Source organism: Mirounga angustirostris, unplaced genomic scaffold (genome assembly GCF_029215605.1).
Source record: "Mirounga angustirostris isolate CCGP_5_RB_7025 unplaced genomic scaffold, mMirAng1.0.hap1 SCAF_1, whole genome shotgun sequence".
Taxonomy (NCBI): Eukaryota; Metazoa; Chordata; class Mammalia; order Carnivora; family Phocidae; genus Mirounga; species Mirounga angustirostris.
The window spans coordinates 170,179,189-170,188,758 of record NW_026991709.1 but is presented as its reverse complement, the minus strand read 5'-3'; positions in this window follow the sequence as shown (position 1 = coordinate 170,188,758).

Sequence of the window (9,570 nt, the reverse complement as noted above, 5' to 3'; positions counted from 1 at the left end):
ATGTCCCACACTACAAATGCGTAATGTCTAAAACAGAACAAATTTTTCCTCCAGTTTAATCATTTCTCCCTACCAACCTTCCTCCAAAACTTTGTTTTCTCTGAAGGGGTCCTGTTTTTGGTAAAGCAGCTTTTGTATCACTCATTTCAAGACGGCCTTTCTTCTCACAAGCACTAAGATACTTCAGAAGCAGTAAGGAAGTGGTCAGAAGGAAAGTGTTGGGCTCACTGTTTAATTCTACAGATACCCTTTCCTACTTCCTTCAGCCCTTTCTCTGTTGAATATCACCATCTGTGAATCACAGACACTCACAGAGGACAATCTTTAGTTCAGACATATGAGCAGCATCTTCCTCTTGGTGCCTCTGCCAGGGACATCTCATCGAACATAGACCCTTGGGATTTTCTGTACTCATGTGCAAGTTTATTCTTAAATAGCAAGCACATAGCCCTGGAAATCAGATTCCTCACGTAAGAGTCAAAATAGTTTATTCCAAGTCTTCTCTAAACACTGAGTTAACTGCATTTACTTTATTGCCATGTTTTTACGAATGGTGACACTTCTATTTTTGAGAACAAACATTAAAAGATATATTTCTGTTTAACTATTATCTTAATATAAAAATATATATAAATTTTATAATTATAAATTAGGGCAAATTAGAAGTTTAAAAGGTGGCATGTATCTTCATGGAATTAAAACATAAAAAATTGGCTTTGAAGTCAATTTCCACTGACTTCATTAAGAATGTGGAAATGTGTATCTTGGAAACAATTTTGGACCAAGAATAATAAAGATCATACTTGGAAAATAAAGCTTCCAAATTTCTTTTCTTAATGATTTTTTTAATTCCTAATTAATATTTACAAATTATCAGAGGCTAAATGGAAAATTTTGCTTTAATTGAAAAGATTATTTCTTTCTCCCTTTGTTCTCAATATTAGGTCCCAGTACCAGTTAGCTCTGAAGCATAAGGCAGGAGTGGATTCAGGACATCAACAGGAGACTAACTTGGATAGAACAGAAGGTTTTAAACTCAGTCTTGTTAAAAAGGGGAGGGAGGTGGAATTTGCCCAAATGGTTTTCATTCCCTTGAGTGTTCGAAGACTGTTTTACTTGTGTAGCATATTTCTAATTACAGCTTTGGCACTTTTCAGTTTATTAGTGTTGAGCAAGTTACTGAACCTCGCTAAGCCTAAATTCTCTTTTCTGGATATAGCAATATCGGGAAGATCAAATGAGTTAACACTTGTGAAGGGTTTAGCACAACAACACAGCACAAGGATAGCTATAATAAAAAAGACAGAATTACAAGTGTTAACAAAGATGTAGAGAAATTGGCACCTTCATATGTTGCTGGTGGAATTGTAAAACTGCACAACTATTTTGTAAAGCCTTTGGGTTAATTCCTTAAAACATTAGATATAAAGTAACCACGTGTTCCAGTAACTCCATTCCTCGGTATAGACACAAGAGAAACGAAAACATGTCTACAGAAAAGCTTGTGCACAAGTGTTCATAGTGGCATTATTCGTAATAGCCAAAAAGTTGGCACACCCCAAATGTCCATTGACTGATGAATAAATAAAATGTGGTATCCTTACTGTGGAATATAATTCAGCCATCAAAAGAATGAACTACTGACATTTGCCCCAACATGGATGAACCTTGAAAATATTATGCTAAGTGAAGGAAACCAGACACAAAAGGCTACCTTTATATGATTCTATTTAAATGAAATTTCCAGGGGCACCTGGGTGGCTCAGTCGGTTAAGCATCTGCCTTTGGCTCAGGTCATAATCTGAGAGTCCTGGGATCAAGCCCTGGGATCGATCAGGGAGTCTGCTTCTCCCTCTCCGGTGCTGCCCCCCACCCCTCTCTCTCTGTCATATAAATAAATAAAATCTTAATAAATAAAAAATAAAATGAAATATAAAAATAAAATGAAATATCCAGAATATGCAATTCCATAGCGATATAAAGTAGATTAGTATTTGCCAGTAGGCTGGTAGGAAGGGAGGTGTAGGAGGTGATTGCTAACAGGTACAGGGTTTCTTTTTAGGGTAAATGTATTAAAAACCACTCTCAGGGGTGAGTTTTATGCCATGTGAGTTATACCTCCATTAAGCCATTACAAGAAAAGGAGAAAAGACGTGGGTGCCTTTCCCTTGGAAACTGGTCACCGATAACGCTGAACACTGCTCTCAGGAAGAACTCTTGAGGGAAATGCTTCTCCACTCACCGTATGTCCTCAAAACAAAACACAATTGTGCTTAATGCTGTGATCGTGGCCATTACCACTATGGAGAGATGTGCACTGCTTCAGAGTGCGGTGAGATTTTGAAGAGCAGAAATACTTGGCTTAATAAGAACATGAATGAATCAATTAACCTGTCAGATCCTTTCTTTCAGGTGGCGTGAATGCAATTCTTGAATAATGAAGTGTGGCTCCCTTGTAGTGTTGAATGTCAATTTTCTTGCTTCTCTGTTCGTAGTTCCAGAGGTACTCACACATGAGCACTGTATGCATTACAGATGCACATGGAAACAGAAATATTTGCAACATTAAACGATTCATATTATTTTCAGACTTGCAGATGTGTGGGTCTAGAAGTGTGATATTGGTTCTGCACATTTCACACTAGTTGGTTCTCATTACATTAAGAAATAGTTAAAATGGCAATTTAAGTGATAGTTGTTTATTTATGAAATTAGAACAGGTTCTGCAATAATAGTTCATTAAATGAGATCTCGTTACAGTGTTTGAACAGGATAAGTAAATTTCATGGTTTATTTTCAACTCTGTCTTTGCAGAGTGAAGCTTTTTCAAATTGAAATTAATTTAAAAAAACTACCAAAGAGCTATGCTGACTCAAGAAAGACGGTCTCATTTGGTATCATTTTTTTTTTTAAGATTTTATTTATTTATTTTAAAGAGAGAGAAAGAGAACAAGCAGGGGGAGCAGCTGAGGGAGAGGGAGAAGCAGGCTCCCCGCAGAGCAGGGAGCCTGAGGCGGGGCTGGATCCCAGGAACCCGGGATCGTGACCTGAGCCGAAGGCAGACGTCCAACAGACTGAGCCACCCAGGGCCCCTGGTATCATTGTTAAGAGAACACCAATTATGAAAATCTCGCTTATAACAGCACAATTTATGATTTTACTAAAAAGAAAATTAAAAAATCAGTTTTTTTAAATAAGTATGTAATAGTTTATGACTCAGGTCATCATTTTATTATCCATCTGAACATTGCCAGCTCAGGTGGATGCCCAGGCATGAACAAGGATAATTAAATTTAGTCATATGTGATATTTTGCCAATTTTCAGTCATATAAAAACACAACTTTATACATGTTTTCCATTCTTGTGGTTATGAAGAAATTTTTGTCAAAGTAGGACGATAACTTGGTTTATAACTTTTAACTGTCTCTGCAGGTTGCCTGTGGCTCTCCCGCAAGCTGTCCTGGCCTTCACACTTATAAGGAGGGAAGGAGGGAGCTTCCCCGGCAAGGCTCACATGAAATAATGGATGTAGATAGGCTATAAAGTACCATATAATTTTAGATACCATTTCAGACTTATTTCTGGGTTTATAGGGTGCTATACGGAAAGAAAAGACAGCATATTATTATAGACATCTTTGGTCACATCATCACTATAACAGTAGGTCTATCTTGATGGTATAGATTATGGAAATATTAGAATAAACTCCCAAAGGAGGTCTGTTAATCATTTAAATGAAAGGATACCTGTCTTTGGTCATTTAAGTATAACTAAAATTATAAGCAAAATCTGAAGTCAGAGTTCCCTTTGGCTTTATAACTATTAGGGATTTCCCTGCGATACTAAAAATCCTCTCTACTCTTGTGTATATTGTTATTTAGCATTAGTTTTTGCCTCATTGCCCAAAGCTACAAGTCATCCTCCTCCTCCTCCGAACCAGTGATCAACCACTAAATCCTATAAATTCCCTGAACTACGTATGTCTAAAATCTGTTTTACTCACCCTGTTATTGTTTTACGCTGTACATCCCTCATTTCTTCCCTGCAACAGCCTCTCTGCCTTCAGCCTCACCATCCCCTCTGTGCTTTCTCCCCAGGTCTAAACCCTTCCATGACTCCTCATCACCCTCAGGATGCAGCCCAACCTTCTCAACATGACAAGAAGGCCCCTGACTGCCTTTCCACCTCATTTCTCACTTGTCTTTATTTCTCTGAGGTCCTCTTTGAAAAGCCATGCCCTCTCATCCCTCACCTTGACAACTGCTATTCCCTTCTGGAAGAATCTTAAGGAAGCAGGTTGATTACCTTTGCCTGCAGAGGGCATTAGAAGGGGGTGTGTGTGTGTGTGTGTGTGTGTGTGTGTGTGTGATAATTTACATTATTCTTACCCTTGCCTTCTTTGTAGAGAACACTCTGGATTTTCTTCATTCTGAAACCTTTTTCAGATATTGCTAGGATTTCTTACCCTCCATTTCCTACACTGATTGTTTACATGCGTACTAGGTAGCTAAAATAACAAGAGAGCCAGCAATAGAATTTTATTTCCCTTTCTCTTTGTCCTTCCTTCCCTCCTTCTCCTGTTTGTGTTTGCTGCTAGCTGGCTATTCACCACTTCCATCAGCCTGCTGTCTCCTTGTCATTCATCTTCCTCCACCACCTGCCCAGCCTGGTCCTCAATGCCACATGCCCATGGTTGAACTGGGAAAATACAAATTACTTGATTTATTGTATAACCATCTCTGCTGTGTATTCCTTTGCTAACTTTGTTAGTCCTCCAGTCCAGACATACTCCATGTTCCCTGCTTATAAGGCAGTCAGTTACACAGTGCTGGTGCTACTCATTACAACCCCGCATGTCCCGTGGCCTCTGCTCACCATGCCCCCCTCTCTGACCAGCCCACGTATCACCCTCCCTCCACCCCTTGTCCACTTCTGTCTTCTTTTCCTGAACGTCCACTACTTCAAAGCATTTGTGCATAGTAGATGGAGAAAGAAAAGTGCTTCGAAACGAATCTGAGACCTATTTCTCCTAGCCTGTATTTGAACATAATTGAATCTCCCCTATTAGAGCTTCCATTTGCCTTCATGGAGTTTTACAAAGTGCATTTGTTTATGTTGTTTATATTACAGGTGTTTGCTTGGTTTTCCATCTGTTCCTCCTGTCTTCCCCAACTCATGAAAATAACCTCCTTCCCCTTTCCTCACCTCCTCCCACCCCACCCCCAATCATAGACTCATTGGTATACATCCTCAGGTCTTTCAAGGGTGGGAATTAAGGACAGCTCAAAGATTAATCCTTGACCTTCAACAGCCACCAGAACCTCCCACTATCCTAACTGGCCCTGTAAAAATTGCTCCCAAAATTCTGACTAGTTTAAGACAATTTTAGCTACTGAATTTTTGACTTTATTGCATAGTAAGAGTATTTCACAATAAACTAATATTTATTATCACTGTCCTTCCAGAAAGAAAAGTCATTGTAACACAGGGAGAAGGGGCACACAATCACTTGAAATCTCCTAGCAGTTCTTCAAATGAAGTCAGTATAGCTTTAGAAACAACATGACAGGGGCGCCTGGGTGGCTCAGTCATTAAGCGCGTCTGCCTTCGGCTCAGGTCACAATCCCGGGGTCCTGGGATCGAACCTCGTGGTCCTGGGATTGAACCCCGCATCGGGCTCCCTGTTCAGCGGGAAGCCTGCTTCTCCCTCTCCCACTCCCCCTGCTTGTGTTCCCTCTCTCGCTGTGTCTCTCTCTGTCAAATAAATAAAGTCTTTAAAAAATAAATAAATAAATGCTTTAAAAAAAAAAAAGAAATAACATGACAGCTTGTCCTTATTTTTCTTTGCCAAGACCAGCACTTGGGAAGTAGTTCTGGCTGAACTATCTAGTCCCCTAAACAATTCTATTTTTCATTCATTCATTCAATTCATTCATTCTTTCGCTCAAAAACATTTGTCAAATACCTAATTTGTGCGATGTGGTGTGAAGTCAACTTCCTGAGCTCATAATTCATTCAGCAAATGTTTCTGAGCACTACTATGCTACCCTCTGAAAATTGGGATAAAAAGCAATCTTTATTCTCAAAGCATTCATAATCCAATTAGAAAAAAACAAAAACAAAAAATTAGAGTGAGAAGGTCTCAATTTAGGACCCATATATTATGTCTACACCTCATAGGTCTTTGAAACACTTTAACTTTTTGTATGTGCAAATTTGACATCGTGGATTGGTTTATGTCTAGCTCCCCATGAGACTGTGAGGTCCTTAAGGACTGGGACCAGGTCTGTTTTCACTCGCTACTATCTCTGCAGCACTTACTGGGCATTGTTGGGTGAACAAATTAATAAATGTTAGTGTGATGAATCTGACATTATCTTTATTATCAAGTCCAAATTCCTTACCAAGTCACCTTAACTCTTCCACAATCTACTCTTTGAGCAAAGCCCCACAACTCCCTTCTCATTTTATAATCTAGCCCATCTGGTTAGCTCTCGGTTTCCTAAACAGGCCTGAGGATAAATTTGGCTCACATTGTTTTCCTCCTTTGGGACATCTCCCATCTCAGATCCTTCCACCCTCCCTTCATTGTTTATTGACTTCTTTCCCATCCTTCTTTATTTTTTTTAAAAAAATTTTATTTATTTATTTATTTGAGAGAGAGCGAGAGAGAAAGAGAGAGAGAGCATGAGCAAGGGGAGGGGCAGAGGGAGAAGCAGACTCCCTGCTGGGAGCCTGACATGGGGCTCAATCCCAGGACTTCGGGATCATGACCTGAGCTGAAGGCAGACATTTAACCAACTGAGCCACCCAGGCACCCCTTCCATCCTTCCTTCTTTCTTTTTTTTTTTGCATTTTATTTTTTTATTTAAATTCAATTAACATATAATGTATTATTGGTTTCAGAGGTAGAGGTCAGTGATTCATCAGTCTTATATAATACCCAGTGCTCATTACATCATGTGCCCTCCTTAATGCCCATCACCCAGCTACCCCCCTCCACCCACCCACCTCCCCTCCATCCTTCTTTAAAGTCTCAAATCCTAGATCTGTGAAGCATGTGTTTGAGTTCCTTGGGAAGGAAACTGAGAGGAAGGTGGGAGTGTGGGGAGATTCTGAGGGGTACTGTTGAGATTAGCACTTATGGGATGAAAGGAAAGGAAGCAGACTAGGCAAAGAAGAAGTTGGGCTGCAATGAAATCCCAACAAAGACCGCAGCCAACCCAAGGAACTCTGAAGCTGAGGTGGCCTTTCAGGGTTGCCTCTCGATGTAGTGCATTGTACTGCAGGCTTTTTTTTTTTTTTTTTTTAAGATGTATTTATTTATTTGAGAGAGAGAGCACAAGTGTGCACATGTGAGCAGGGGGTAGGGGCAGAGAGAGAAGGAGAATCTCAAGCAGACTCCCTGCTGAGCGTGCAGCCCCATGCAGAGCTCAATCCCAGGATGCTGAGATCATGACCTGAGCCAAAATCAAAAGTCAGTCACTTAACCGACTGAGCCACCGAGGCGCCCCAAAGTGGGGCCTTTAAATTCCTGCATCAGCAGGTTGCCCGATGCAGACTGCCTTTGGAAAGGGGTGTGGTCTTGGGTGAGAAGACTAACAGCACTCTCAGCAGCTAGGGAAATAAATCCCGTCCTTCAGCGGGGAGTGGGCACAGCACATAGCATTCACTACCCCAATCGTCTCAAGTTTCAGCACCCATCAAAGTCACCCACAGGGCCCCAAATCCTAGAGTTCTTGCTTGAGTAGATCTGGAATAGGACCTAAGAATTTACATTTTAGAAGTTTCCAGGTGATGCTGATGCCACTGAACTGCAGACCACACTTCGAGGACCACTATACAAGACACTGTAACCACAGAAAGCCTCAGCCCATCCCTGACCATTCACATTGCTCTCACTCCTTGCTATCTTGTGCTGTGTAATTTGTGTGTGTCATCTTTTTCTGAGTCTTATCCTCTTGAGATTGCAAAGGTCTACAGGCCATGTTATGGTTTATGTTTGTTATGGACTGAATATTTGTATCCCCTCAAAATTCATATGTGAAAGCCTTAACTCCCAGTGTAATGGTATCGCCTCCTGTGGGGGGTAATTAGGTTTAGATAAGGTCTTGAGGGTGGGACCCTCATGATGGAATCAGTGCCCTTATAAGAAAAGGAAGAGATACCTGTGTCTACCTGTGCTGTCTCTTTTCCTCCACAAGCACACACCCAGGAAAGGCAATGTGCACACAAAGACAGAAGACAGCTGTTTATAAGGCAGGGAGAGAGCCTCACCAGACATGGAACCAGCCAGCTACTTGATCTTGGACTACTCAGACTCCAGAACTTCAAGAAATAAATATCTGTTGCTTAAGCCATCCGGTCTATGGTATTTTGTCAGAGCAGCCCAAGCCCACTGGGATAATATTCTTCCTGAAAGTACATGGAAACCATCGGTGGAGTTGGAGCAGAATGGGGACGTGACCACATTTATATTTCTAAAAGAAATGGCTATAGTGGGAAGAACAGACTTGCTTTGGAGGATAGAGGGTTTGTCAAACAGGATCCAGGGACACCGATTAGGGGATTGTTTATAGTAGTCTGAGGGAGATCCACAGCTTGGACTATCAAAGGTAGAGAAAAACAGACTGAAGGTGTATTTAGGAGGCCGTAGTGCCCAGCCCTGCAGATGGACTAGATGTGGGAGAGGAGAGAGGAGAGAGGTCAAGAATGATGCTGCAGGCAATGTCCACTATAGCCAAACTATGGAAAGAGCCTAGATGTCCATCGACAGATGAATGGATAAAGAAGATGTGGTATATATATACAATGGAATATTATTCAGCCATCAAAAAAATGAAATCTTCCCACTTGCAACAATATGAATAGAACTAAAGGGTATTATGCTAAGCGAAATAAGTCAATCAGAGAAAGATAAGTATCATATGATCTCACTGATATGAGGAATTTGAGAAACAAGACAGAGGATCATAGGGGAAGGGAGGGAAAAATGAAACAAGACGAAACCAGAGAGGGAGACAAACCATAAGAGACTCTTAATCTCAGGAAACAAACTGAGGGTTGCTGGAGTGGTGGGGGTGGGAGGGATGGGGTGGCTGGGTGATGGACATTGGGGAGGGTATGTGCTATGGTGAGCGCTGTGAATTGTGTAAGACTGATGAATCACAGACCTGTACCCCTGAAACAAATAATACATTATATGTTAAAAAAAAAAAAATGAATGACGTGGTTTCTGGCATATGCACTGGGAGGTGCTGGGGAGCATTTCCTGCACACGGGGAGAGAATCAGCTTGTAGGACACAGGGTCTCAGATACGGGGCTGTGACAAATTTGGGGGTTTGTTGATTCCCCAGAGTATAAAGTTAAACATGCTTTAAAAAAGTTAACTCATTAACTTGCTTCATTTTTCTTCTCCTTCCCCATAAACGGGAATTTTCCACATAATATTCCCAGTGTAAGGAGATGTATGTGATTTGGCTTTTGTCTTCAGGAATGCTTCTTTGAATATTTGACCACCAAAACCAGTTTAAAGCCTCATAAGAGAACATCTTGTTCTGAACTGGCT